This window comes from Culex quinquefasciatus, chromosome 2 (genome assembly GCF_015732765.1).
Source record: "Culex quinquefasciatus strain JHB chromosome 2, VPISU_Cqui_1.0_pri_paternal, whole genome shotgun sequence".
NCBI lineage: Eukaryota > Metazoa > Arthropoda > Insecta > Diptera > Culicidae > Culex > Culex quinquefasciatus.
This window is the reverse complement of record NC_051862.1, coordinates 101,565,159-101,592,805: the sequence shown is the minus strand read 5'-3', so window position 1 is coordinate 101,592,805 and position 27,647 is coordinate 101,565,159. Positions and strand designations below refer to the sequence as shown.

Below are 27,647 nucleotides of genomic sequence, written 5' to 3'. Positions count from 1 at the left end.
CATTTACATGAAACTGTATTGCAGGGGCATTTCAACGATTTCAAGATGTGCTTAGTTGGTACATCAAATACATTTTATTTTTGGTTTTCAATGAAAGCATTTCTTTTGAGACATAATTTTAGCGCAAAACTAATTACCTTATCAAAACTGGTCAACATGGTCCCATAGGTTAAGAGGAATTTTAAAAAAATACTATAATACCAAAATAATACAAAAATGTAGTGTCCAATCATTGACAAATTATGAAATTTGCAAAATCAAAACAATACCTTAAATTGGTATGATACCAAATTTTGCTCTTGTATAAACCTATAGAAATTTCGAAGGATCCACGAATACCAAAATTTGGTATTGATTTATTGATAACAGAGAAAAATATGAGTATGCATTTCCCTTGTTACACAGCTCGACCTTTTTGGAGTTAATGTCAGTAAATACCTCAGTTTCGTCAAGGTATGATAGATTTGCTATGGAATGCTATGGAATTATGTTAAACAACCATGCGTTCCCTTATATAATGAACCATGCGCACCCCCTTATTTTTTCTACCCACATAGATAAACGTGGGTGCCCGTGGTTGCTCAAGATAACTCCATAGAATTTGTTCCCAAATTTATAATTATATTTATTGGCAGGGAATCCACTAAAATTTAATTTTGTCAATTGGAGCGTGCCCAGGGAGCTCAAATCTATCATACCTTGATGAAACTGAGGCGTTAACTGACGTCAACTTCAAAAATTGTCGAGTTGTCTTATTTACCCATGCTCGAGATGGTCTCCGGAAGCAAAACAAAGTATGAAAGTTATGTTCAAGACTTCTTTTTTTAGGAATTCACAACCCTGGATTCCACCCTTCCTTATCGTGTATGCCTTGCGTTATAAAGATTGACGAAAATACTTGCATCGTTTAATGATCCTTTTCTGAGGTTATTAAACATCCTTGTTCTTCAAATAGAAAAAATTCTGTCTATTAGTGCCAGTTCAGATCAAGTTTGATATCATTAATATGTTCAAGACTGATTTAAATTTAAAATAAAACACAAATAACTAAATCACGTAAACAGAAGTGTCCGGTCCTAATTGCTCACATATGGCTTAAAAGAAAAAAAAAAGCACGAACAGAAGAAAGTGCACAAGAGCAGCAACACTTATGTTGCACATCGACATTTGAAAACAAAAGCTCGCAACTGAAACTCTGCTTAACTCCCCAGTCTCCAAGCCCCTTGCCCATTCGAAAGCAACATATCCGACTTGGCCGCAATGGGGGTTGCTTAAAAATTCATCCGCCGTACCTACCGAATGAAGAAGGGAAGTCAACAATCTAATGGGATATGAATTATTTATAAATGGCTGTAATTATCTGCTTACAACCCTTTCCTCCTGCTGTTCTCGCGCGGGAAAATGTTTTCGCGTGGATTTGCAACCCTTCTCAGGCTGGACACTAGTTTTTAAACTTCCTCGCAGACAATAGAGTTGATATGAAATGGTCGTTTGGTTGGTAACATTCTTTAAGCACAATTTATCTCAGTTGAACCGAAGCCGCCACCTGATGGGAAGGTCAAAGCGATTTGGCCAAGACCCAAGGCAGCAAGCTCCACGTGGAACGTGACAGCGAAGCGATCAGATTTCTGTAATACAGTCGACTCTCTGGCTGTCGATCTTCTCGATATTAATGTTGCTCCAGATGTCAATATTTTTTTTCAGTCCCCTCAAATAACATGCTGTGATTTTTCGTTCTATAATTTGATACTCCCGCTCTCGACGTTCCTTCAATATCGACAACGGGAGAGTCCACTGTAATAATGCTTTAAAAAGCAAGTAGGGGAAATATAGCCATTTTCGTCTCGTCACATTTCGTAAGCCTTTGGACCTATTTTCATCACTTTCGAAGTTTTTCGCTTTTAAAACAACATTTTCGGAAACATTAACAACGGAGAGTAGCTTGCTCACTTTTATTTGAGCTATTTATTACTTTGGAATTGTCAATAATACTTTATGGAAACAGAAATTTATGACCAAATTTCTTATGAAATGAAAATGTGACGAGAAAGGGTAACGTCCCTAATTCACACTTTAGTCTAGTTTCTAAGTTTTATGGTACGATGAAGTTATTTGGCAAATAACGTCATGATTCGAATTCCCGACACTTCATCTTGTTTTATCAATTATTTGGATATAAGTTCGCATTATGAATGTCAAAACTGTGTTATTTGATGAATTTCAACATCAACTTTCATTTAAAGTTTGTTTGAACGCTGTAGTTAATGCCAAAACAATTAAATACAATAAAATTATAATTTTACCAAAAATGTGAAACATTTCACTTGAAATATTTCATAGGCGTTCGAAGCACCGGGAAGGCAAAGCAGAAATTGATGGTTTCGATTTCCTTAAATTCTAGCAAATTTTTATATAAACTATCGATTGTTTTGATGTTTACAGCTTATTTGAGACCTAATGAATGCCATTCACTAACATTTCAGTCCAAATTTGTGCGATTCATAAGTAAAATCGAGTGTCCGGAATTCGAAGCAAAAGTGTCCGGATTTCGAATCAGCTTTTATCAGTGTCCGGGATTCGAAGCACAACAAGTCACTTTAATTTTAAAATTCTGATGAAAAATGGTTAGAAAAGACATAGTTTGCATGCATTTTCATGGAACTGACTGTTTTTACTACATCCTGATAATGTTTCTACATTTCCAACTTATTACATGATTGTTTGCCAGCTATAACAAAAATGATATGCTACTAAGTGTCCGGATTTCGAATCATGACGTTATGTAGCATAGTTCAGAAATTCCTCGTCATAGCGCCCATGATGGTTTGACTGGATTTTCCACACTTTAATCACTTCTTTCCTACCATACCTTCCCTCGCATCTGGAACGGACACTTGTCCAGAGTTGTCTAGTGTACTTTATCGAAGATATCGATTACTACGCTCACCTAACTCAATCTGGGCCATCTGAAAATGCCTGGGGAAGCAGGAAAATTGGGGATTGGCCATGCTGAAGCAACTGCCAAACAACAGGTTGAAGAGCGCTGCGGGTACGAAACGGGGATTGTATGCTGATGAAAAGAGGAATCCTACAAAAAATGAATCGAAAGAATCCAGCATCCAAAAGCAGCAGCAGCATCAACAAGGTGCGATGTGAAGAATTAGTCAAAATATTAAAAAAAATATTCGAAATAAAAACGCGGGTTTTAAAGAAAACCTAGATGTTTGGGTATCAAATAATCGGAAATTGTATGCCCTTTGCCCGATGCCACATAGGTTGACTTGTGAATCGTGAACCGGTTCGGATGCCGGTGGATTTTCCGACGACGTAATTCCGGTAGAGTGTCCAATTTTCCATGACGGGAAATTTGTAACCCCGGGAAATTGGACGCTCTGAATTCCGGGTTGGCACAAAATTCCAACGAAAAATCTATTCAATCGATACAAAGACCCCCAAAACGGTGTTATACCCACTCCAGAATGTTTATTTAGCAATTCTATGGTAATATATTGACATTTAGTTAAATTGAAAGTTTGCATAATTAAGTTTAGATAAGTTCTTTATAGAATTTCCAGAGTTATTTAAACTTTTATACTAAGTATTTAGTGAACTTTATATTCAATCGAACATATTTTTTAATCAGTCAAGGATGCCTATTTGGAGTTGGAAGACTGGATTTATGGTGATTTGTCAACAAATAACATAATTATGTAAATTTTTCGAAAGGTGTACAAACTTTTTTGCACCTTTTTTGATTTCTGTAGTAGTATTTGTTATATAACTTTTTAGGGAAATCATCTTTTCGTGAGCTTTTTATGTTCGGCATGAGTTTCTGAACAAAACGTAGTACTAGGTTTCTGTCAAACTTTAAATTGTTTACATGTTACATCACAAAATGTGCAAAGTGCCCAAATACTATTTATACTGTATCTTTGCCGTTATACATACATTTGCGATTGTTCCACAACCCGTCCTGAGCAGAACTAGTCGGGTCGCAACAGACCTTCCACTGTGTTGCGATCGGGGCCACACTGGCGCAAAAGCGGGAGTGTTTCAAGAAGGGTGGTGTGTTGGCATTGGGTATTTCTTCCTGCAAAACCTGGACGAGGAAAGTTGGCATTTCTGTGTCGTATTGGTTCTCCTTCACCTCGGTTTAGCTTGCTGCGCATTGTACGACTCCCGTACTGTTACAAACCAAAATTACCAAACCATCCACATTAACGACCCCGGGTCTTTTGTGTCTCTATTGCAAGTTTCTGCTCGAACCTAGGAGTCCGAAGGCTTGAATGGGGAGAGCACTCAAACCTCTTTCTACTCCAAGGAACCTTCCACCCCAGTGTTTGAACTGACGACCTTTGGATTGCGAGTCCAACCGCCGCCAGCGATTCCACCGGAGTAGGCTTGGTTTGGTGTGTTGTTTGTACTTATGGCATGGAGACGACTCCTACACCTGGAATGACTTAACGGCCTAACATCAACCAAGTCCGGGACCGACATTTTACTTCCTCATCCGATGGAAGGTTGGACCAGATGGGAATCGAACCCAGAATCATCCGCCAGAATTACCATAGTATCTTAAAATATTTTTTTACTATGCCTCAATCATTCCAAAAATAAATCTGTCGCTAAAATTAATTCACCCGATGTTACGCACACTTTCCCAAATCACTCTACCTCTTTTGCATCCATTTATTCTGCACTTAAATTTGCCACACACAATTTTACATAACTACCTACGCAAAGATGGCTTTCATGTCACCACGTCCTCCTACAACTCTCTCAATGTTAGACCCTCGTCAGGTGGGTTCATTTAACAATCCGCAAGCATCCCGAAGCAATCACAGGCATATGCTCAAAAAATGGTGGTAGAATGGAGAAAATTGACCTTTTGTTAATTATGCTGACGCAGAGTGAAAATCAAACAATATGTAAAAAAGAAAAACAAAACAAAAATAATTCTCATTTATTCATAGATACTTTGAACAATCTTAACAGAAGCATTGCAATAATGTTTTTTAACATTAAAATTTAGAAAAAAATATCCAACCGTTCTTCAGCACCTTTTCTATGTTTAAAAGAAACACTGGCTTTAAGAAAATAAGTCGATTCAAAGTAATAATCATTAAAAAAGGATCAATTTAGTATCAATCAAAAACTCAATAGTGGTTCAAATAGTTCTAGCTGGTATTAAACATACAATTGCTATTTGATACAAATTAATAACAAACTCAGATGCAATAGAAGCAGCATGCCAGATTAAACGAATTTTTAGCTCAGCGAAAGTATTACTCCAAGACATAAAGCTTTAATCCATGGTATGCTACACTTAGTTTCTTGATGCTCAAGATGATTAGTTTAGGGTTGACCAAATCCGGGCTTTTTTGGGGCTACTTCCTGGAATCAAAGATTAACCCATCGCTAGGGAAATTTCCAAATTTGAGCGCATTCGCGAAATGTCACTCTCAGGATTCCAATCGAACTGTCAAATCGGAGTTCCAATCGAGAAAACTGAACAAATGTCTGTGTGTATGTGTGAGAGTATGTATGTATGTGACCAACAAACTAGCTCATGTTTCTCGGCACTGGCTGAACCGATTTGACCCGAACCTGTTGCATTCGACTTGGTTTAGGGTCTCATAGATCGAGTTTTATACAGATTGAAGTTTTGAAGTTCAAAAGTTATGTATAAAAATGTGTTTTCACATATATCCGAATCTCACTTAAATGTATGTAAACTATGTCCGGGTCCATCATCCGACCCATCGTTGGTAAGGTTATCAGAAGACCTTTCCAACGAGCCTAAACATTGAAGATCTTGCAAACCTGTCTCGAGTTATGCCCACTTAAGTGATATTGATGTACTTTTTGGACGCCGGATATCACTTAAATGTATGTAAACTATGTCCGGATCCACCATCCAACCCACCGTTGGTTAGGTTATCAGAAGACCTTTCCAACGAGTTCAAAACATTGAAGATCTGGCAACCCTGTCTCGAGGTATGGCCATATAAATGACATTTATGTACTTTTTTTTATTCCGGATCTTAAAAAGAGATGAAATTTATGTACAATTCCATCATAACAGCCATTGTTGGTAATAAGTGAGGAAGGCTTCAACCACATAGGTGGATTAAGTTAGTTTTTATATAAAGTTCATTTTTGGAGCAGGATTATAGCCTTACCTCAGTGAGGAAGGCAAAATAAAAAAAAAAAAACTAACCCGCAGTTGACCTTGTAGTGCTTCGCCTTCTTCTCCGACATTTTGTTCGCGTTCTTCTCCGGCATTTTGTTCGCGTTCTTCTCGTTGTTGATGATTGCCGTGCTGTAAAATAAAATAATTATTAACTGCTTAAGTTTTGTCTGTCATTCAAATATTCTGCCATTCTACGAACACATAAACTTTGAAAAATATTTGCAACGGCCTAAATTCTCTTAAAAAAATTAGTCAAACCGTTATCCCATGCATTCTTGGATATTCTTTAAGGTGAAGCCGTTGATCATTTTTGAAGAAAATTGATCAGTATAAAATGCTCTGTATCTCATTCAATTTAACGAAATTCGAAAATTTTCCAAAAAAACACCTCTGAGATTTTTTCAGCGTTTGTAGTGCTGGATCTCCACTTCCAAATGCAACCTGGTGCTTAAAATTTGGCTTGCGCTTTTTTCGAGATATTTAAGTTTTTATGTTGCATCTTTTTAACCTTAAAATGGATGTAACTGTTGACCCTTAAGTCCAAATTGAACAGTCAAAAATAAAATTGTATATTTTTCAGAGCTCGAAAAGTGTCCCGAATATCAATTTTCGCTAAAACCCTGAACTAACCCTGAATTGCCACGTTTAAAAAAATCTAATTTTTGAAAGTTTGCTCAGATGCTATCTATGAATTTGGTCGAAGATTAAGAGATAAAATTTTGGTGTCTTAGACAAAGTTGCTTGGATTGGCAAGCCCAACAACTTTTTAGAAGACAACAAAATTCCCAAAAATATTCCTGAAAAGTGAGATTTTCAAAATCACCCTAAAAGTGAACCACCCTAATTTTCAACCAAACCAAAAGTTACCCCTTTCCATTTGCAACAACTCTTTTCAAGACACCTTAGCTCCAAAACTTCACAATTTTTCGGAAAATCCGTTTTCCACTTAATTTTGCGATCTGGACCACTGTGCAATGATGGAAGTCTTCACGTTAAGTTAGAAGAAAACGCATTTCAACAGCTGGAGCTAGCAAATTGCAAGGTTACACACACACACACGCACTTATGGATCATTAAGTTTTATCAATATTTTTTATTATTTTATCAATACATACCAACGCGAACTCCTCGTCACAATCTTCCAAGAACTGCTCGACGTCAAAGATTTCGGCCTGAGTAGCCGGACCCAGCTCCATCGACTCGTCCGACATCTGAAATGAAAATTCCGTTACCATTCATAATATTTTTTAAGTTTAGGGCCATCCTTAATCCACGTGGACACTTCGGCAAATTAAGGAACGGGGCTTCTTAGGCTTCTTAAAAAAAACAGTTGTCCACGTAGCTTATGATTGACGCAATTAAATTCGCAAACGTGTTAGCAAAAGTCCACGATTGACCTTTTAAATGTAGAATACAATCAACATGGGTGGTTAGAGGGATGAGATTAAGCCATACAAATTTACAAATATTCACATAGCCCAATCTAACCCTCCATCCGGCTCCGTAAACTTTCTGTAAAGTTGCCGTGAAGATTACTTCTTCCTTAAAAAGTTTAACTCCATTTTGCACACACTCTCACTTTTAATTTCTCGATACAATTATCTACGTGCGTATGTTTTGCGTGTACGTACACGAAAAAAAGTGAGGTTTTTTTTTCCGGCCAGCAAAATCGAATGGTGCGCTACTGTCATAAAGCTCTTTGGGCAACTATTTTCATAACTTAGCACACAATTTGTTTTGCGGGCTGGTAAAAATTCTGGAGCAACATTTGAAAGGGGCGGTACGACATTGCTCTTACGGCCTTTCGTTACAATGGGAAGAAAGGCCGTAAAAGCAATGTCGTACCGCCCTTTTCAAATGGTGCTCCAATTTATCTCATTTCTTTCGTAAGCGTACAAGCAATACATTTGCACGTAGCTTACTGGATTACCACGTTTACATATGCGGGAGGTTCCATAGAAAATGTACATTTTTGTACAGAAAAAGCAGATAATTAAACTGTTTTGAGAAAAAGTTACCATTCAGGAGCAACATTTGAAAGGGCTCTTATAGCTTTTCATTACACGTGTTTAAACGAACCAAAAGGCCGTAAGAGCAATGTTGTAATGCTCCTTCAAATGTTGCTCCAGCTTTTGTCTCTGAACTTGCAAATTAGTTCCAGCCGTCAAAATGCTGATTCGCCTTTTTTTCATTTATTGGTTCAGACATTTAAAACCACATGATTTGTGCACGATTCACGATTTTAATCACAATAGTTGTATTGTTATTTTTTTTTTACCGCGGCTGATTTTCTTAAAATAATTCAAACGGTCGAAAATTCACCATAGCACATTGATTTTACAAAAACAAAACTGTGATAGAAAAGTATCCACCGCGATAATTTTTTGACAGTTCGATGTTCGACGCCAACGAAATATTTTAGGAAAATCCACTGAGGTTAACCAAAATCAAATTAACAATACAGCGAATGTACACGTACGCCACTGCCGAAGGATTAAAAAAAAGCCATGTCACTACTGCAACCATCTTTACGACTTGATCTAAAACCAATCTTGCAAGATGGTGTCAGTCTTGACCTACCCACCGACTACTTTTTGCTTACCGTTTTCAGAATCGCCCTCTGCCTTCACGATCAAATTGCAACTGAACGATGCAAGAGCAAAGTTTGCGAGATCATCCCATACCAGGGCAGCGAATGACCGAAAGGTTAAAGCTGCCGGAAATAAAGTAATTAACAACAACAACATCCCATACCAGTGTGCTCAGACTGTGAAAAAGAGAATACTGTATACAATTTAACAATATCTGTCATGAAAACTTATCACACGGAAATTCATGTACACCTCCCAGATGGGAAAATGATCCAAAATAGGGCCAAAAGCGTGCGCCGTTTTACTCATAAGCGTGCCGATTATTAACACGTTTTGTCCTTTAAGGCTAGTACGCAGATCGGAAGGGAATGGAGCAAGAAACAGCTTTACGAACAGCAGAACAGGGAGCGATTTCTTGGGGCTTTTTCTTCAACCTCTCTGGCTTGCTTTAGCTGCCGCTGCTGCCCATTTGATTTTTTTTCTTGGCCGGTTCCTTCCAAAAGGCGTTTTTTGATTTTATTTGAAGGTGATAACGATAACGGAACTATTGACTCGATTCAGGCTCGAGTCAATCTGGCTCGAAATCGAGCCAAAATTCTTAAGCCTAGTCTACAATAGGAAACACGCAGGATCGCATACGCAATTGCAAGTTTAGGACATGATTTTTTCAACGCGGGACTGGTTTGTGAACATTTTTACTATGGGACCCATATTTAAAAGATTTTTCAGATGGACCAACAAACTTGCCGTAAATATGAAAATTTCTGGAATAGAGATCTCCACGGTTTCTCTTACATACACCATGATTCTGTGTTAGTGTTTGTATTTTAAGTAATGTTTTGTTTTTATGATTGGCTGAATTCCAAGCAGCTGATTTTGTTTATACTATTTTTACACATAAATAGACAAATCGAGTAGATCAATTGCCTGTAAAAACCAGCTGTTTACCCAGCCCTCTGTCACGACGGCCATGTTTATGAAACCTAAATGTTCGACGCGAACATGAAGAAAACAAAGAAGATGAAGAACGCATTTGCTGTCAAAATTTGAAAATAAAAAAAGTAAAAAAGGCATAATTTCATAATGTTGAAATGATTTCCATAAAAAATAACGACACGGGACGGATTTTCAAACACAAGTTCCCGAAGGATATTATCCGCCAGAGACTATAGATTAATGCCCCGCGAAGTGGCGATGAAGACGATTTTGCAAGTTCAAGGTTCAGATTTGTTCGGACTTCGTGATGAACTTCTTGTGAGTCCACAAAAGGTCGGATTCTACACAAGCACGCGATTCCTTCAATTCCCTGTGCGAGTCGACAGCGGGAGTGGGCCAGTCCTCGGAGAAGGTTATCGAAGGATGCTCGGAAAGACCAGCTCCGCCACAATTACCGGAATCACGGATGTTTCTTCACTTGGTCAGTTACTCCCTGCCGAAGATTGCAGCGAGTTGTTCGGAAGGATCAACAGCGGGACTTGGCCAGTCTCCGATCCAGTATTACCCGGCAAATCTTCCCGGTCAATCGGAAGCAACAGTTCTCACCTTTTTTCGTATCACACACAAGTTTCTTGAAGATTTGGTGTAAACAAACAGACAACACCAATACTGCTATACTTACAGAGCCCACGCAGTAGTATTATGAAGAGCCCACGATAAACAACGTGGGCTCTTCACTAATACTACTACGTGGGCTCTTCGAGGTTTTGGCGACTGTCAAACGTTCTAGCCATTTACAGTGGTGCCAGAGGGTTGGGTATAACTGAAACAATGGTTTTGCCTTCCTCACCTTACTGAGGAAAGGCTTTAAAATCACTCGAAAAATGAACTTCTTAATTCGACCTCGTAGACCCAGCTTCATGTATACCTATCGACTCAGAATCAAATTCTGAACAAATGTATGTGCGTGTGTCTGGATGTGAGTCCGTGCACCGAAAAATATGCACTCTATTATCTCCGGACTGGCTGAACCGATTTGGACCGTTTTGGTCTCATTCGATCCGTCTTAGGATCCCACAAGACCCTAGTTAATATCATAACGTTTAGTAAAGTACTTCAAAAGTTATGCTTAAAAACGATTCTGGCTAAAGTTTGAAAAATTGTAAAAGGGTGGTTTTTGTAAGAAAACCCGACGGATCATACATTTTTAGAAAGGTATTTCAAAGACCTTTCTAATGAGCCCGAAACATTGAAGATCTGATAACCCTATCAACAGTTATGAGCACTTAAGTGTCATTTGTACACATTTCAGAGGCTTTCTCAAATATTTTGATGAAAAAGTTGTCCGGATCTATCATGCGACCCATCGTTGGATAGGTTATCAAAAGACCTTTCCATCAAGCCCAAAAAATTGAAGATCTGATAACCCTATCAAAAGTTATGAGCACTTAAGTGTCATTTGTACACATTTCAGAGGCCGGATCTCAAATATTTTGATGAAAAAGTTGTCCGGATCTATTATGCGACCCATCGTTAGTTAGATAATTGAAAGACCTTTTTAATGATCCTGAAACATTAATGATCTAATAACCCCATCAAAAGTTAAAAGAACTTAAGTGTTATTTGTACACATTTTTGAAGCCGGATCTCAGATATTTTGATAAAGATTAGGTCCGGGTCAATCATGCAACTCATCCTTGGGTGCATAATCAAAAGACCTTCTCAAGTTTCCTTTTATTTCTTCGTTGGGCCGAAATCGCCATCTAACCACACCATACCATAATTTGGCAACGGGACGGCAAATTCTCCAAGAATCTTTGGTGTCAATAAAACAAACGATATAAATTTTCACACATTTACTTGTATATTTACACACTTTGCATTTTTATTCATTTTCCTACTCGAATGTCCTTCCCTTTTCCTCCTCCTTCTTTACCCCATCGCAGCTCCACCACATTCATGCCCATCGTGGTGCTCCAGCAGCTGCACATCCTCCGGGACCCAGGGAAAAACAATCTTGTTCGCAGTGATCAACATTGGCCAAATCGATCAGATTAATGCGGCCTCCCCGCACAAACATCTCGTCCCGCACCTTCTTCTTCAAATGAATCTGCGTCAAGTACTCCTTGCCATCGGTCGTGTAAATCACCTCCAGCAGGCCCTTCTCAATCAGCAGAGCGACTACTTCGACGTAATTCCGACAACCTGTCCGAGAAGAAATGGAAAGTAAAATGACACATCTTCCAGCAAAAATCGCAAGAACCTACCTTTGGAAGCTGGTCGTCAGCTGGGCATTCTGGAAGTCGGAAGCGAGCCGCTCGATTTCGTCCCAATCGGAAGTCATCATGGACGAGAGGTTTCGCTTCGGTCAAAACTATAAAATTCACAGGACCAGCTGCTGAAATCGCACAGACGGAAAAACAGCTCCAAACAGCTCCAAATCACACGAAGACGATGGCAAAACAAAAAGGGCAAAACAAAAAGATCTGTCAAACAGGGTAGTAACATTTTTTTGGTCGAAAACTTTTTCGAAGAAAATTTAATACATAGGGGAAGGTGGGGCAAGACGACCATATGGGGCAAGAAGAACAACCGCTCGTACGGCCGTAATTTTTTTTACAATTTTTATATTTCCAGTATGAGGAATTGTTGCCAGCGGGTGTATCCCATTTGGCATAATGCCATTTGGCATAATGCCGTTTGGCATAACGCCGTTTGGCATAATGCCGTTTGGCATAATGGACGTTTGGCATAACGATCATTTGGCATAATGGCCATTTGGCATAATGGTCATTTGGCATAATGATATTAAATTTTCAAAATTATTTCAATTCCCTAGACTGGGATCAATCGGCACTACAGTTTGAATGAAGACAGCAGTTTTTAGTACATTTTAAAGCTAGACATTAAGAAAACGATGCACTTTTTTGAATGTTACAGAATTTATAACACCACCGCTGGAAATTTAAACTTTTTCTTCAAGCTCTTCTGGCAGCTTGCTTGCCCACTGAGAATTTTGGCTCGAACCTCGAGTCGATCTGGTTCGAGATCGAGCCTGATCGAGTCGAGGCTCAAGCAAAATTCTCAGTGGGTGGTTACATGCCTCAATCTTCTCTGCAGTAGCAGCAAGTGCTGCCAGAAAAGCTTACAGAAAAAGTTGAAGTTTTCAGCGGTGGTGATATAAATTCTGTAGCATTCTTAATATTTGACGAATCTTTCCAAACTCTTCGGTTCCCTGGTTGTTCCTGGGTTGTGCCCTGGAACACGAACTATGAGCTCGTGAGGTTGATGAAAAATTCAAAAATCATTAAGGGACTCAAAACTTAAAACCAAAACGCACCGATTATACGGGTTTAAATCCCATTTAAATTTCAAAGTCAAAGCGCCAGGTCCTGTCACAATCATATTTGGGATTCGGGCTCAGTGCATCCAGGGGATCATGCCCTGAAATGTACGCGAAATTCACTCATTTTGTTACATCATGCCAACATATACTCGTTCATATTACACAGCAAAAAAAAAGTTGAATTTTGGAATGTTGAAAATTTTGTTGGTTGAATATTACTCATTTTTGAGTGATTTTAATCAAAAATTGTGTAAAAATGTGAACCTGATGAATATTCATCAGAAACTGATGAAAATTCACAAATTCCTGATGTAATATTACACATTTTTTTTCGCCACAAAATCTGTCACCATTTCCTGATGAATATTACCATAATTTTTTTTTCTGTGTACAGGGTGAATATTATTAATTGAATATTTTATCAGCAAGTGGCGCTACTTCCATTCAAATATAGGCGGTGTATGCACTTCGGAAGGAATCGGTCAAGAAAAATTTCAAATGGGCAGCAGCGGCAGCGAAAGCAAGCCAGAGAGGGTGAAAAAAAGCCCCAAGAAAACGCTCCCTCTCCTTTGTTCTGCTGTTCGTAAAGCTGTTTCTTGACTTCTTTCCTTCCGATCTCCATACTAGCCTATACACAAAAATGAGATTTCTATTCGAAATTTAAAGCATTCCACTTTGTCATATACGTAGAAACATATTAATTCACCGTCTTCAGCTTTGGATCTAACCCAAAAGAGCTGCGGGTCATTTTTTCTAAACTTTCAACTGCTGACTCAAGGTTTATATTTCCTTTAAAGAAATGAACACTTTCTTGACTTGTGACAACTGCTGATAAAAGTTGAATTTTCCTTCTAAAGTTGAATTTTCTTCATTAAAAAGGGGATAATGCGCTTCAGCGGTGGTCACAACTCAAGCGAGTTTTCCCTTCCTTTAAAAATATTCACCTATATCAGCAGTCAAAGAGTTTTCCCTTCTTTAAAGAAAGGAAAATTCAACTTGTATCAGCAGTCAAGAGAGTTTTCCCTTCTTTAAAGAAGGGAAAAATAAACTCATGTTAGTAGTTATCTAAAGTCAAAGAAAGTTTTCACTTCTTTAAAGAACGATAAATTCAACTTGTGTCAGCAGTGTAAATATGGGTAGTCGGCGCCGTCGCTCCGTGCCATACTTTCATACACTTAGGAGCCCAGGGCGGCGAAGTCCTTGTAGATAAAAAGGAAGACACTAGTGGTTGATACTAGCAATGGTGGCCGACAGCTATAAAGTCAACTTCGTTTTTGATTGGAGAGAAAATTCAAACATATAGGGATAATTCAACAAGTGTTAGAAGTTATCACAAGTCAGTAGTCATCACAAGTCAGTGAGTTTTTTTCCTTCTTTAAATAATGGCAGCCGGGAACCGTGGTGTAGGGATAAACGTGATTGCCTCTCATCCAGTCGGCCTGGGTTCGATCCCAGACGGTCCCGGTGGCATTTTTCGAGACGAGATTTGTCTGATCACGCCTTCCGTCGGACGGGAAGTAAATGTTGGCCCCGGACTAACCTAAAAAAAAGGGTTAGGTCGTTAGCTCAGTCCAGGTGTAGGAGTCGTCTCCCTGGGTCCTGTCTCGGTGGAGTCGCTGGTAGGCAGTTGGCCTAACAATCCAAAGGTCGTCAGTTCGAATCCCGGGGTGGATGGAAGCTAAGGTATAAAAGAGGTTTGCAATTGCCTCAATAATCAAGCCTTCGAACACCTAGTTTCGAGTAGGAATCTCGCAATTGAGAACGCCAAGGCAATGCTGTAGAGCAGGGGTGACCAAAGTATGGCCCGCGGGCCAAACGTGGCCCGCGAGGTGATATTTTGTGGCCCGCGGACCCATTTTGAATGATCATGTAAAGTGGCCCGTTGAACACTTGTAAAGTGATTTTATACTTTTTCAAAATTAAGGTTTATTTTAAACTTTTATATGCTATTTTTTTTTGTTAGCAAAAACGTATGATTTATCAATATTTTGATCCCACTTTTGTATAGAAACAATTTGTTCAATTTTTTATAATTATAACAAATTCACACGTTTCAATGTGAGTGAATCTAGAAAATATCTTTCATCAAACATTTTTGGAAATATTTTAAAAAAAGTTCATGTTTGACTTAGGTAGAATTCTGTGATAGTTGAAAAAATATAAGTTTACTTTATCAATTTGCAAGTCATAATGACCCATTTATGAACTGACCCTTAAACTTACATTGCACTTCCTTCAGGATTGCAGTTAGATAACGAATCTGATTGACTACCAACTGATTCAGGCAGACAAAATGTGGAAATCGGAGGATCAAGTTTGTTGCAAATATTTCACAAAGCTTTCGTCGATCAACCCACCTCTCCCCCATCCATTATTAAAAAAAAATGGCTCGAAAAACCAGGAGCAAAAATATAATTTCAAAAAACCCCAAAACTTAAAAAAAAAATTTAAGTGCAATCAGCTGAAATTAATTAAACATGAATTCCTTTGCATTTAGAATCATTTGAGCATGTTTGGGTTTATTGAAAATAATTTCAATTTTAAGTGAATTTTCGATGATATAAATAAATGTTTTTTCGCTAATATCTTTTTTTTGTTGAACCTTTTTTTGAAAATAATGATTGCAGTTTAACTTGCTTAAAACATTTTCTAATTTTTTTTCATTGGGATGTTGAAATTCCGGCTCTCAACGCTTTTTCATTAGCCACACTTAACTTAAAGATAAAATTTCTTTTTAGATGAATTGTTCAACATGACATCACCATTTTCAAAATATAAAAACAAAACTTTATTTTTTTAAACACAAGTACATTCAGCTAAAAACTTTTTTTCAAATACCTGAAACAATAAAATCAACAATACCGATAGAAAACCGTTATTTTGTGGTGTCTACACCCAAAATTCAGAGTCGAGATAATGGTTCTCTCAAAATTTATTGAGGGCTCAGTGCCAAAATCGATAGAATAATGGTACCAACTCACACCATCATAACAATTGAGTTCATTCGTTAGTTGAATCAATAAATCTCCAACAAGTGTCATACATCGACTTCTGACTTCTCCATGGTCACCAAGCTGTGGTGGCCGAGGCAGCTAAGTCATTGGATTGGTTTGTCAAAGGTCTCTGGTTCGATTCCCGTTGTCGACACTTTTGGTTTTTTGTTTGACGGAAGAACTTTTTTTGCAAATGAACCTCGAGAGAATAGTTCTATCGCCCATCTCGAGCTGTGTTCTCTGCGTCCGTGAATGGTACCACTATTCTATCGACTCGAGACCATCATTCTCTCGGACTAGCGCTGCCAGTTTTGGGTGTATTATTTTGAATTGATTTTTTCTAAATAACAGAAATTAAATCTTCTAAATTAAAATAACGGAATTTTTTTTTTTTTTGTGAATTTGGCCCGCAAGCTCATTTGAGCTTCAAATTTGGCCCGGCCTCCAAAAACTTTGAGCACCCCTGCTGTAGAGCGAATAATTAGATTTTTTTTTATTTTTTGAAATAATGGAAAATTCTCTTTACTTGTGATATAACTACTAAAAAAAAGCAAAGTAATCCACTTTAACGACCCCCGGGTCTTTTGTGGTCTCTGTTGCAAGTTTCTGCTCATTTCTAGGCGTCCGAAGGTTATGTGTGGTGAGTCACCCAAAACCTCTTTTACGCTATTGGACCGACGTTTTACTTCCCCATCCGATACTAACACGAGTTGAATTATCCCTATATGTTTGATTTTTCTCTCCCTTTCTGTAGGGAAAATTTCCTTGACTTGTAATAACTGTTGACACAAGTTGAATTTATCTTTCTTTAAAGAAGTGAACACGTTCTTTGATTTGAGATAACTACTAACATCAGTTGAATTTTCCTTCTTTAAAGAAGGAAAACTCTCTTGACTGCTGATATGGGTGAATATTTTTTAAAAAGAAGGGAAAACTCGCTTGAGTTGTGACCACAGCTGAAGCGCATTTTCCTCTGTTTAATGAAGAAAATTCAGTTTTAGAAGGAAAATTCAACTTTTTTTAGCACACAGAAAATAAATTGTGTAAAAAAAAAAGATTAATTTTACATAAGAAATTGGTGAATATTCATCAGGTTCACATTTTACTATTTTTTATGTAATATTACTCAAAAAAGAGGTAATATTTAACCAACCAAATTCAACTTTTTTTCTGTGCAGTTATGGCAAGAAAGTGTCCCTTTCTTTAAAGGAAATATTAACCAAAAAGTAACCCAGAGTGACAAGTCCGAAGAAAAGCCATTTCAATTCTTGGCTCCATAAATGTCGAACATATTTGGCTCAATCTAGGGCTCAAGGCTTAAAATAGCCCTGGAAACAATATTCAGCATGTGGAGCAACATTTTGAACAAACGTTTCAAGTTCTGGGCACCCATAGCCAGCAGTTTTTAAATCAAGAAAAAAAAAATCGTAAGGAATGAAAAAATCAGCTTTCGCCGGCAGTTATCACAACCTAATGTGGTCTTCTTAAAGCAATTCCAATATTAGACTTTATTTTGAAATTTTAACATCATTATGCCAAATGACCGTTATGCCAAACGTCCATTATGCCAAACGGCATTATGCCAAACGGCGTTATGCCAAACGGCATTATGCCAAATGGCATTATGCCAAATGGGATACACCCGTTGCCAGCAATGCAATTAATTGATTCTACCGCCAAAACGACGTAAACGCCACGGAACCGAAGATTGAATGGGTTTTTTTTAAACCGTCGTTTTCTTTCATTATTTGGAATGCACATAATATGGCTAAGAGTTTGTTTTTTGTCATTTAGGGGAACAGCATCTAACTCCAACGTACCTCTAATATTAAACCATGAAAATCGCTGGTGTAGAGGGTTGCCATTTTCTACAAATGATGTCTTTGTCAAAAGTGTGACAAAAAGTCTGCAGTTTTTTTAAATAGGATTTTATTTAATATCGGACGAAATTACTATATCTAGATTTTTAAGCGAAAATTGCATTACAATAGGTACACGCCCGAAATGTCAAAATCCAACATTAGAAACAAAATGTGGCTGTCAAGTCACTGCACACTTTGTTTGTAATGTTAGTACCACTGCACAGTGGTCCGAAACCGAAATCTAGCGTGACAAAATTGATACCGGCCACACGTTAAGATTAAGAGCTTTGGTGTCTTCGGGACAAATGATCAGGGTCAATTGGGTACTAAAGCCCTTTGTCAATTTTTATGTACAACGGTAAAAAACACGATTAAAAACCATTTCTGATCACTTTTTTTCATTTTAATGCAAAAATTTTTTCGATGGATCAACTATGGTTCCCTTGGAACGAGCTGTCAAGTAGGAGCTTTTCTGTCAAGAAGGACCGCGAGGTTAATTTTTCAAAATTGATTTAAAAATCCATTTTAAACTCTTTGTGGTCGTACAAAGGGTCATTGTACTCAGAAAAATAAGCTTTATCGTTGCAAACAATAATATCAGCAATCTAAGCTCCATTTTAGGACCCAATTGGGGCATCTTTTGGTATGGTGGGCATTAGGGGGGTCCAAATTTTAGGGTGGTTCAGAATTTTTATTTTGGCGGGATGACGAGATAGCGCTTTGGTGTCTTCAGAAAAGTTGTAGAGAACATCATTCTGAGCAACTTTGCTCAAGAGCTTAAAGCTCTATCTTCAAACGGGAAGTTTCTAGAGCCATTTTTGTAATTTAGGTTAAAGTGTTTATGAAAAAATTAGTTTTTTGAATTTATCAACTCAGGCTTGTGTCGTAGCGAGTTGGTGTCTTCTAGACATTTTAGAGCTTATCAAAACACACATTTATCTTCCAAGAGAGCAAAAATCGGACCTTCAAAACGAAAGTTATAGCCAAAATACGACGAAAAAGCCGCCATTTTGAAATGTGAATAACTCGAAAAGGTGGTAGAGTTTGACCTCGCTCTTAGAAGCATCTGAAAGTACACATTTTAGAGTACATTTGCTGAAAATATCACGGAGGTCTTTTTTTCAATTCAATTAGTTTTTATTAGTAAATAATCAATTCACAATTTCGTAATTCTTATAACCTAATAGAGTTTTGGAGTACCTTTCAACTATGATTTGTACTATAGTTCATTTTGATGTAATTGGATATTCTAACAATGGATTTGCCAACAGAAGGAAAAATTATTTTAAAAAAACCTTCTAAATTTGCTAAGGAAAAGGATAGAGATAGAAAAGCTTAAAACTAGATCACAGTTTGTTTTGTCTTTTGACGTCGAAAAACTTCGCTGCACAAGGTAGCTTATCCGTTGTAGATATACTTCATCATAAGCTCACTCAGAGCTTGGAATTGTTCTGCCTTGTTCCGGCAGGCACGAAAGCGCGTGAGCATCTCTCCAGCAAGAGCGAAAAACTCGGGAAGCGTGAAGAGATCATCTCCGGTAACGTCTGCTTGTCCCGGTGAAGTACCGCTCCCAGAAGCGGCTACTCTAGCGTACGAACCTCCCCAACCGGGAGGAACGCTGGGTTGGTCGATGGAACCGCTCCGCCGCCAGCTGCTGCAGCGTTCGTGCTCGAAGTCTTTGGAGGTTGGCGGGACGCTGGCGCTTTCTTCTTCTTGTCCTGCTCCTCAAGGTACTTTTTCCGCGCGGCACAGCCACGGAAATTCGCCGTGTGGTTTCCACCACAGTTCGCGCACTTGACGCGCGCTTTGTGCTGCTGGGCGTTTTCCCCAGCTGGTCTTTCCGCGGAAGATTGCACCTTTCGGTGAAGTGGGTCTCACCGCACTTAACGCACCGGGGCGGAAGATTACAGTTTCTTGAACCGTGTCCGAATTTTTGACAGCGGTGGCATTGCGCTGCGTCGGTCGGATTCTTCGTGTAGAATCGCCACGTCACGAAGAAGCCGTCCAGTGCTTTGATCTGCCGTAGGTCCTGGATTTTGACCGACCCACGATCGAAGTACAGGAGGTACAATGTGTACGTACCTGTCACCGTTGTCGATTTCGAGAGCACCTTAACCTCTCGAGTCTTAACCTTGACGCCCGACAGGTGTTCTTCCAGGTCGGAGATCGGGCGGTCCGGATATCCCTGAAGGACGATCTTCACTGGGACCTTCTCTGCTGGGTCAAATGTGAAGAATTTGAAGTTTCGCAACTTCAACTTCTTCACTACCAAGTCGAAATTCTGTTTTTTATGCGTAATCACTTGCACTGAAGTTTTGCTAATTTTGAGACAATATTGGAGTCCCTCAAGCAACTCGTCAACATCGTCCGCCAACGTATCCAAAACAAAAATTGGAGGTGGTCGTCGTTCCTTCGGAGAGTTACACTTTTCTGCTTTCTTGCTTGCGCGCAAGTTCATCATCGTCATCGTCGTCGCCAGCACTGCTGCTGTCACTGGCGGTGTTGTTTTCTTCTCCACTCAGCATCTCAAATTCGTTGCTGGTGGGAACGTTGGAAGTGGTTGTTGTCGTAGTGCTGGTGGACTGCTGCTGCTGCTGCTGGTCGGAAGTACTTCCGGATGCCCGGGTCGATTGTCTCGTCCGTACTGGGGACTCACGTGGACGGTATGACACGTGTAAAAGAAGGATCGGTGACGTCACCGGGCACGCTCCCGTGCGCGATGGCGGTCGATGCGGCGTTGGTATGTTTACCTTTCTGCACTCTGCCGGTAGATGAACTTCGCGGGTTTTCGAGGCCGCACTCGAACTGCCACGGCCACGGCCGGCCCTTGGCATGCTGGAGCAGCAAACTCGCGGGTAAACACTGTTAATTACGGCGAAAAAAATCGAAAACTTTGAGGAGCTCCGAACAGTTGACTGTTGCTGGCTGGTGTTGAACACGAAATTTGGGAGGTCTTTTTTGTTTAACTTATTTAATCTTAATTTGAATACTTTGAAAATGAGCATTTTTTAATCGTTTTTTGCCCATAACTTTTGATAGAATTGACCAAAATTCATTTTTCAGGAATAAAAATGTTCATTTTGACAAGCTCTACAATTGTCTAGAAGGGCTCAAAAATGTACAAAATGATCTAGTGGTTGTAAAAGAAGGAACAAGTTGTGGCTGAAATATTTCAGGAATAAATTTAATTATTTTGTTGATTCCTGAAATATTTCAACCAAAACTTGTTCTTCTTTTACAACCACTAGATCATTTTGTACATTTTTGAGCCCTTCTAGACAATTGTAGAGCTTGTCAAAATGAACATTTTTATTCCTAAAAAATGTATTTTGGTCAATTCTATCAAAAGTTATGGGCAAAAAACGATTAAAAAATGCTCATTTTCAAATTATTCAAATTATTCAAATTAAGATTAAATAAGTTAAACAAAAAAGACCTCCGAAATATTTTCAGCAAATCGACGTCGTCGTGCTATCTTGTCGCACCCGCCATTTTGACGTTCCGAGAAAAACGCGTTTTAATGTTTGACCTTGAATATTCAAAAACGAGAGCACGCAATGTAAACAATAACAAACACGTTTTGTTTGGCTCACCATTCTGTGCATTGTCCCAAAGTTTGGTTGAAATTGGTTGCTGGAGTCCCGAGTTATAATTACAAATGTTTACGGTAGTCTAGCTTGTACGTGCGACAAACGCATCCTGACTTTCCTGGCCTGAAATCCCTTTGGCCTTTTGTCGCACTTACATCAATTTTCATGGAGTGACAAGATAGCACGACAAGATTGAAACTACTTGCATATGTAAAGTGACAAAAATGCACGGAGTTTTTTCGGTTTTTGTTGAATATCTCAGGATTGAAATCGAATTTTGGGGATCTGTGAAGGTCAAAAGGTGAGGCATTGTGAGCTGCACAAAATGGCGTTCTTAACTCAATTTGGCCCAAAATGCACGTACGACAAGTTAGCACGATGGCGACGAAATGTACTCTAAAATGTGTACCGTAAACTGGGGTGACTTTGATAGCCCGGGGTGACTTTGATAGGTTTTTCAAATGCCCGTCAAATTAATATTTAAACATTTTTGAGAATTTTGAGTATGTAAGCATTAAGGGAAAGCTTATTATCGAACATATATGCAAAAATGTTACTGTTACATTGGATGTATCAAAAATAGTGGCCAAATCAAATTTCTATCAATGTCACCCCGGGCTATCAAAGTCACCCCAGTTTACGGTACTTTCAGATGCTTCTAAGAGCGAGGTCAAACTCTACCACCTTTTCGAGTTATTCACATTTCAAAATGGCGTCTTTTTCGTCGTATTTTGGCTATAACTTTCGTTTTAAAGGTCCGATTTTTGATCTCTTGGAAGATAAATGTGTGTTTTGATAAGCTCTAAAATGTCTAGAAGACACCAACTCGCTACGACACAAGCCTGAGTTGATAAATTCAAAAAACTCATTTTTTCATAAACACTTCAACCTAAATTACAAAAATGGCTCTAGAAACTTCCCGTTTGAAGATAGAGCTTTATGCTCTTCAGCAAAGTTACTCAGAATGGTGTTTTCTACAACTTTTCTGAAGACACCAAAGCGCTATCTTGTCATCCCGCCAAAATAAAAATTCTGAACCACTCTAGAATTTGGACCACCCTAATGCCCACCATACCAAAAGATGTCCCTATTGACCCTGATCATTTGTCCCGAAGACACCAAAGTTCTAAATCTTAACGTGTGGCCGCTATCAATTTTGTCACGCTAGATTTCGGTTTCGGACCACTGTGCACTGGGAAATTTTTCGGGCGTGCATCAATCGTAACGCCATTTTCGCTTAAAAATCTGGATATATCAGAGGAAGGCACCAACCACCTAAAGGTGGATTAAGTAACGTTTTTCTCCATACATTTCTATGATATTTCCTATTCAAACTTCAAGCGATTAGAGGGAGGAGTTCCCGTGGTCAGAATGCGCTCAAATTTGGAATTTAGCCTAGTGATGAGCCAATCTTTAATTCAGGGGTAGCCCCGAGAAAGCCCGGATGTGGACCACCATAGTTAGGCCGTTGCAAATATTTTTCATAGTTTATGTCACCCCCCTCCATTCAAAATTGGTCTGAAAAATCAGGAGGCAAAAAAAATATTATTCCAAAAAACTTCAAAATTTCCATGAAAATATTAGTCTAATCATCTGAAAACAATCTAAAATGCATTTTTCTGCATTGACAATCATAATACTTATTTATTAATCCATCGAACCAAGGGTCTACATGGATGTTTTGGTTGGCGAGGGTAAAAGCCGATGTGAGTTGACACATTAGAATCATTCTCACAAAGGCACAAAACCTCACTTCTTTTAAAATAAATTACATCGAGATTGATAACATGACAACATATTACCACGCATGTTGTCATGTTATCAATCTTTTAAAATTTTAAAAATTAGTCAAGTCATTGTCGTCCTATGCGTAACCGGCCAACGACGGGATCCTGGCGAGGCGCACCAAGGGAGCGTTCTTTTATTACGTACAGGTAGAAAAAATATTTTAATCTAAATTTTGATCACGGAAATGGATTCTACGTCCAATTTCCTTCAAAATTAAGTCTAAGACCGAGACCCTCTATGATTTGCGGTTCCTGAGTTATCGTCGTTTGAAGATAGGGGTTTTGCTCAAAAATCGCCAAAAAGTCGATTTTTTGGGAGGGTACAAAAATGGAGGGGGTGGTCCGATTTGGATGAAATTCGGGATTTTTGCATGTTTTGATAGTCTCAACAGCTCTGCCAAATTTGATCAGAATCGGAGATGGTAATTTTCAAATTTGCATTTTTTCTTGCACACTTCAGGTGGAATGACCCATATATATATATATATATATATATATATAAAAATCGACGGTTTTGTTCGAACGCGAATCAGTTCAATACGGAGCGTTGGACCGAGGTGCTCTTTGTTGCGTTGGGTTCGTATAAGTCCAAGGAAGGTTCTTTCGACAAAAAGTGACAACTTTGGCCACTCTTTAACCGATTCCGGTAAATCTACGATAAGTTACGTAAAATCAAATTTTGATCAGAGGAGGCTGAAGACAAGTAAAAAACGTCAAGAAACCAAAAAAAGGACAGGACGAAGTTTGCCGGGAAAAGCTTGTTAAGCATAATTGGGCTTGTTAACAAAAGTTTGGAATTTTTATGAATGTGATATATATTTGCAAAAACAAATAATATAAAATTTAGAGTTGGTTTTTTATATCTATTTTATTTGTATTGTCAGAAGCATTTTTATAAGAGAGGCTTTGCGAGCATTTTTCCGGTAGTCAAAAAGAGTCAATCGAATGATTCAAACCTAAGATCCACAGTTCGATACCTCTGTTATGCTAACTAGTGGGAAAACCAGCAAACTTAGTACAAGAGAGCACATAGGTATCGAGTTGTTCCGCTTTAAAGTGAGAAAACCATTACGACCACCATCGTTATAAAACAGATTGCTTCTAAATTTAAACTGATTTTGGCGGCACTCGTAAAGAGCTAACATTCACACTAATTTCGCTGTTCTCTCGTACACACTTCTGGGTGTAATTGACCATAAACCAGTAATTAATTAAAGCAATTAAATTTTTCCAACCTTTCGAGCTATCAACCTTCTGGGAAATCTCCAATTGACTTTGGGCTAGCACTAATTGAAATCCGATCGTCAGTCAGAATGAATGGAACAAAATAGTGACGGCGTTGGATGGTTGGGTGTTGGTCGTACCTCACTCTGGCTGAACTCAGCTTGGGCTGAAATGGATTTTCTGTGTGATTTAATGATGGGGTTAGAGGTTTCAAATATGGGAGGAAAATTATTAAAGCTAAGTAAGAACCGGGATCGTTTTTTACTGTGGTTCGATTGGGCTGATGTTTGCTGATGACAAGGTTCTTCTATTCACTATTCTGCTAATTCGATTAATTCTGTTGCTTGTGGATGAAATTTATGGAAGCCCGAAGAAATATACTAAAATAGTTTGATAAAAAACTGTATAGTCTCGATAATCCGATTATCTTAACATTATTTATAATTTGTGCGAGCAAACTCGACTCCAGCAACCTTAAATTTGTGGAATTTGAGCACTACATTTCATGATCACTTAGGTTTGTTTTTGGGATCATACTGAAGAATGTTTTAAATTTACAAATCTCTGCTCACTTGCTCCCCTGCAAAATTTGAGGGTTGTAGCTAATGTCCATCATCATCACTAGCAGTTTCGCAATGGCTTGAACCAAAAGCAAGACCCATGACGTGCCCTTTTCCGCCTGGTCTACTCTTGTGCAAGATTGCGGGCCGATGTCGTAAAGGTTGGCCTGCTTTAGCGAAACGCGATTCTCCGATGAATTTATTGTTTATGGGCACGCTTTCGTCCGGGCGGCTACAGCAGGAGCAGAGATTAGACGTGGATTAAATAGAGCCATCCGGTATCGTTGGCACGAGAGTGACAGGCTGACGGTTTGACTTAGAGGCTTCCTGACGAAAAAGGTAGGTGCTAGTAAAATGTATTTCCATCCACCTGTAATGAAACTGAAGATCAGGGATGCCACATGATTTTTTAAAATGTCTGTGAAAAAGTCTGTGTATGTCTGTGTCTTTGTCTTAAATTCAAATAAATCAATTTACAGTCATAGAAGTCTATAAAAAATTGTGTTTTGAAGACTAAAAAATAAGTTTCGATTGATATTTTAACAAAATAACAATTTAATGAAGTTTTTAAAAAGTCTGTGCACCTCAAAAAATGTCTGACACGAGCTCAAATGTCTGTGAAACACAGACAAATCTGTGTATCTGGCATCCCTGCTGAAGATTGCGGATTTTAGATAGTACGTTCTGATTGTCGTAAAAGCGCTAGTGTTTTCGGATTTGGTTTGAAAATATTTATCACAGGTGGCGAGACCAAACTAGTACTTGCAATACACCATCCATTTTGTTTGTGTTTACATCGAAAGTGAAACTAAAACTTTTAAAATTACAACCTTCCAAAGAGTAAAACATCTCAAACTTTTGAAATAATTCTGAGGCAGTTTTTGTAAATATAGCTCGGTTTGTTCTAGAGGTCGTATCGAGGTGCTCCGATTTGGATGAAAGTTTCAGCGTTTGTTTGTCTATACATGAGATGAACTCATGCCAAATAACGGGTAAAACGGGCTTTGAAATTTGAGGTTCAAAAACATAAAAAAAAAACTTAAAATTGCTCGCATTTCCGTAAAATTTCATCAATTCCAACTCTCTTAGATGCATTTGAAAGGTCTTTTCCAGCACTTCAAAATGTGCTACTGACATACAGGATTGGTTTAACTTTTCTCATAGTTTTTGTAAATTACTGTTAAAAATGGATTTTTTTTAAACCTTAATAACTATTTGCAACAGCCTTCAACACCGATACTCCTGTAAGTCAAAAGTTAAGAAATTTCATGGACTATAAGCCTACGGTATTAACTTTTTGACCAATTGCAGTTTTTCTCATAGTTTGTCGATTCTATAACAAACATTTTACAACTTTAGTTTTTGCCCTGTGGCGGCACTTTTTTGACTCATTTTTTTCATATTCGGAATCTTCGAAAAATTTCACGTTAGTTAGAAGTATTGGAGTTGTAAATTTGATTGGAAAAAATGCCATTTAGATTGAATAAAAAAAAATTTAACAATTTGTTGGATTAGGGGATAAAACAGGTTTTCGCCTATTTCATACAGCATTTGACGTATTAATCACAGGGTTAATAACTGGAGTTTCTTTTGAAAAGGTCCAATAAACCATAAACTACTATTCTACTTTGAGTGTTTTAAAATGTCGGCGTATCTTTAGGTGTTTCTTCCACCACATCAGCAACAATTCAATATTGCAATAAATGTTCTATTTGTAAAATATGCTTTCACCCTCTTTCAGCAACAAGCAAGACTGGTGGAGTAGAGCTAATAACGTGATTTTAACGATTTCCATCAAGCTCTATCGAGCCATAAATACATGTATTTACACAAACATATACTTACACATACGCTTGACTTTATCTCGTTTCTGCCTTTGTTCAGTGCCGGTGATATCAGGCAGAACTGACCATTTTCTGGACAGCTCCTATCCATATAAACGAAACTGGTCGGGAAGTGGGTGGAAGTTGAGCTAAAGTGGATAATTCTCGTCCTTGTTTTGCCATCGAACCCCACAAACACACATTTCCGGTGTTATCCCTGTATTGATGAGTATTATTACAACAGCAATTATACGATTATGACAGATCCATAAAGTTGATAATGTCAGTAAGATGTCACAATCGCCTATTAAACTATCAGTCCAAACCATCGAGAAATTAAAAGTGAGAGTGTGTGCGTGCAACATGGAGTTAAACTTTTCAAAGTGTCATGGTAATCTTCACAGCAACTTCACAGAAAGTTTAACTCCATGTTGCACACACTCTCACTTTTAATTTCTCGATACCCCGTCTCTGTTTATTCACACATCTTTATCGTCTTTGGTACGAGCGAGTTGTGGCGCTATAACCACGGCAAATAGTGTCCAGGGCATTCGTGGAAATACAATGTCCCATCCCAGAGGGTCCCGGAGTACCAAACCTTCTTAGCATGGTGCTCCCAACGAATACAACCAAAATCTCGGAGCGTATGGTGGTGTGTCCCCACGCTTCTTCCTCCCCTGTCGATTCAGAATTGTGTTGTTGTTCGAACACTCAGTGCTCAAACTCAACCCAATTACGAGTC

At 38.5% G+C, this 27,647-nt stretch overlaps 1 protein-coding gene and 2 long non-coding RNA genes across 17 annotated transcripts in view; all 3 read right to left on the bottom strand.

Annotated features, from left to right (window-relative positions):
* The window catches only part of LOC6045498 (protein unc-79 homolog), a 279,959-nt gene that overhangs the window by 205,324 nt on the left and 46,988 nt on the right, over positions 1 to 27,647 (bottom strand). The window lies entirely within an intron of this gene.
* On the bottom strand, positions 6,209 to 9,193 carry LOC119767022. The gene is made up of 3 exons (XR_005277272.1): positions 8,796 to 9,193; positions 7,309 to 7,404; positions 6,209 to 6,322 (listed from the first exon to the last, which is right to left on the bottom strand). It is a non-coding gene; the product is annotated as an uncharacterized LOC119767022 (long non-coding RNA).
* On the bottom strand, positions 11,562 to 27,368 carry LOC119767021. Of its 2 annotated transcripts, XR_005277269.1 has the most exons (3): positions 27,353 to 27,368; positions 11,988 to 12,094; positions 11,562 to 11,925 (listed from the first exon to the last, which is right to left on the bottom strand). It is a non-coding gene; the product is annotated as an uncharacterized LOC119767021 (long non-coding RNA). The 2 variants fall into 2 exon arrangements; XR_005277268.1 differs by lacking the exon at positions 27,353 to 27,368 and having other exon boundaries at positions 11,988 to 12,138.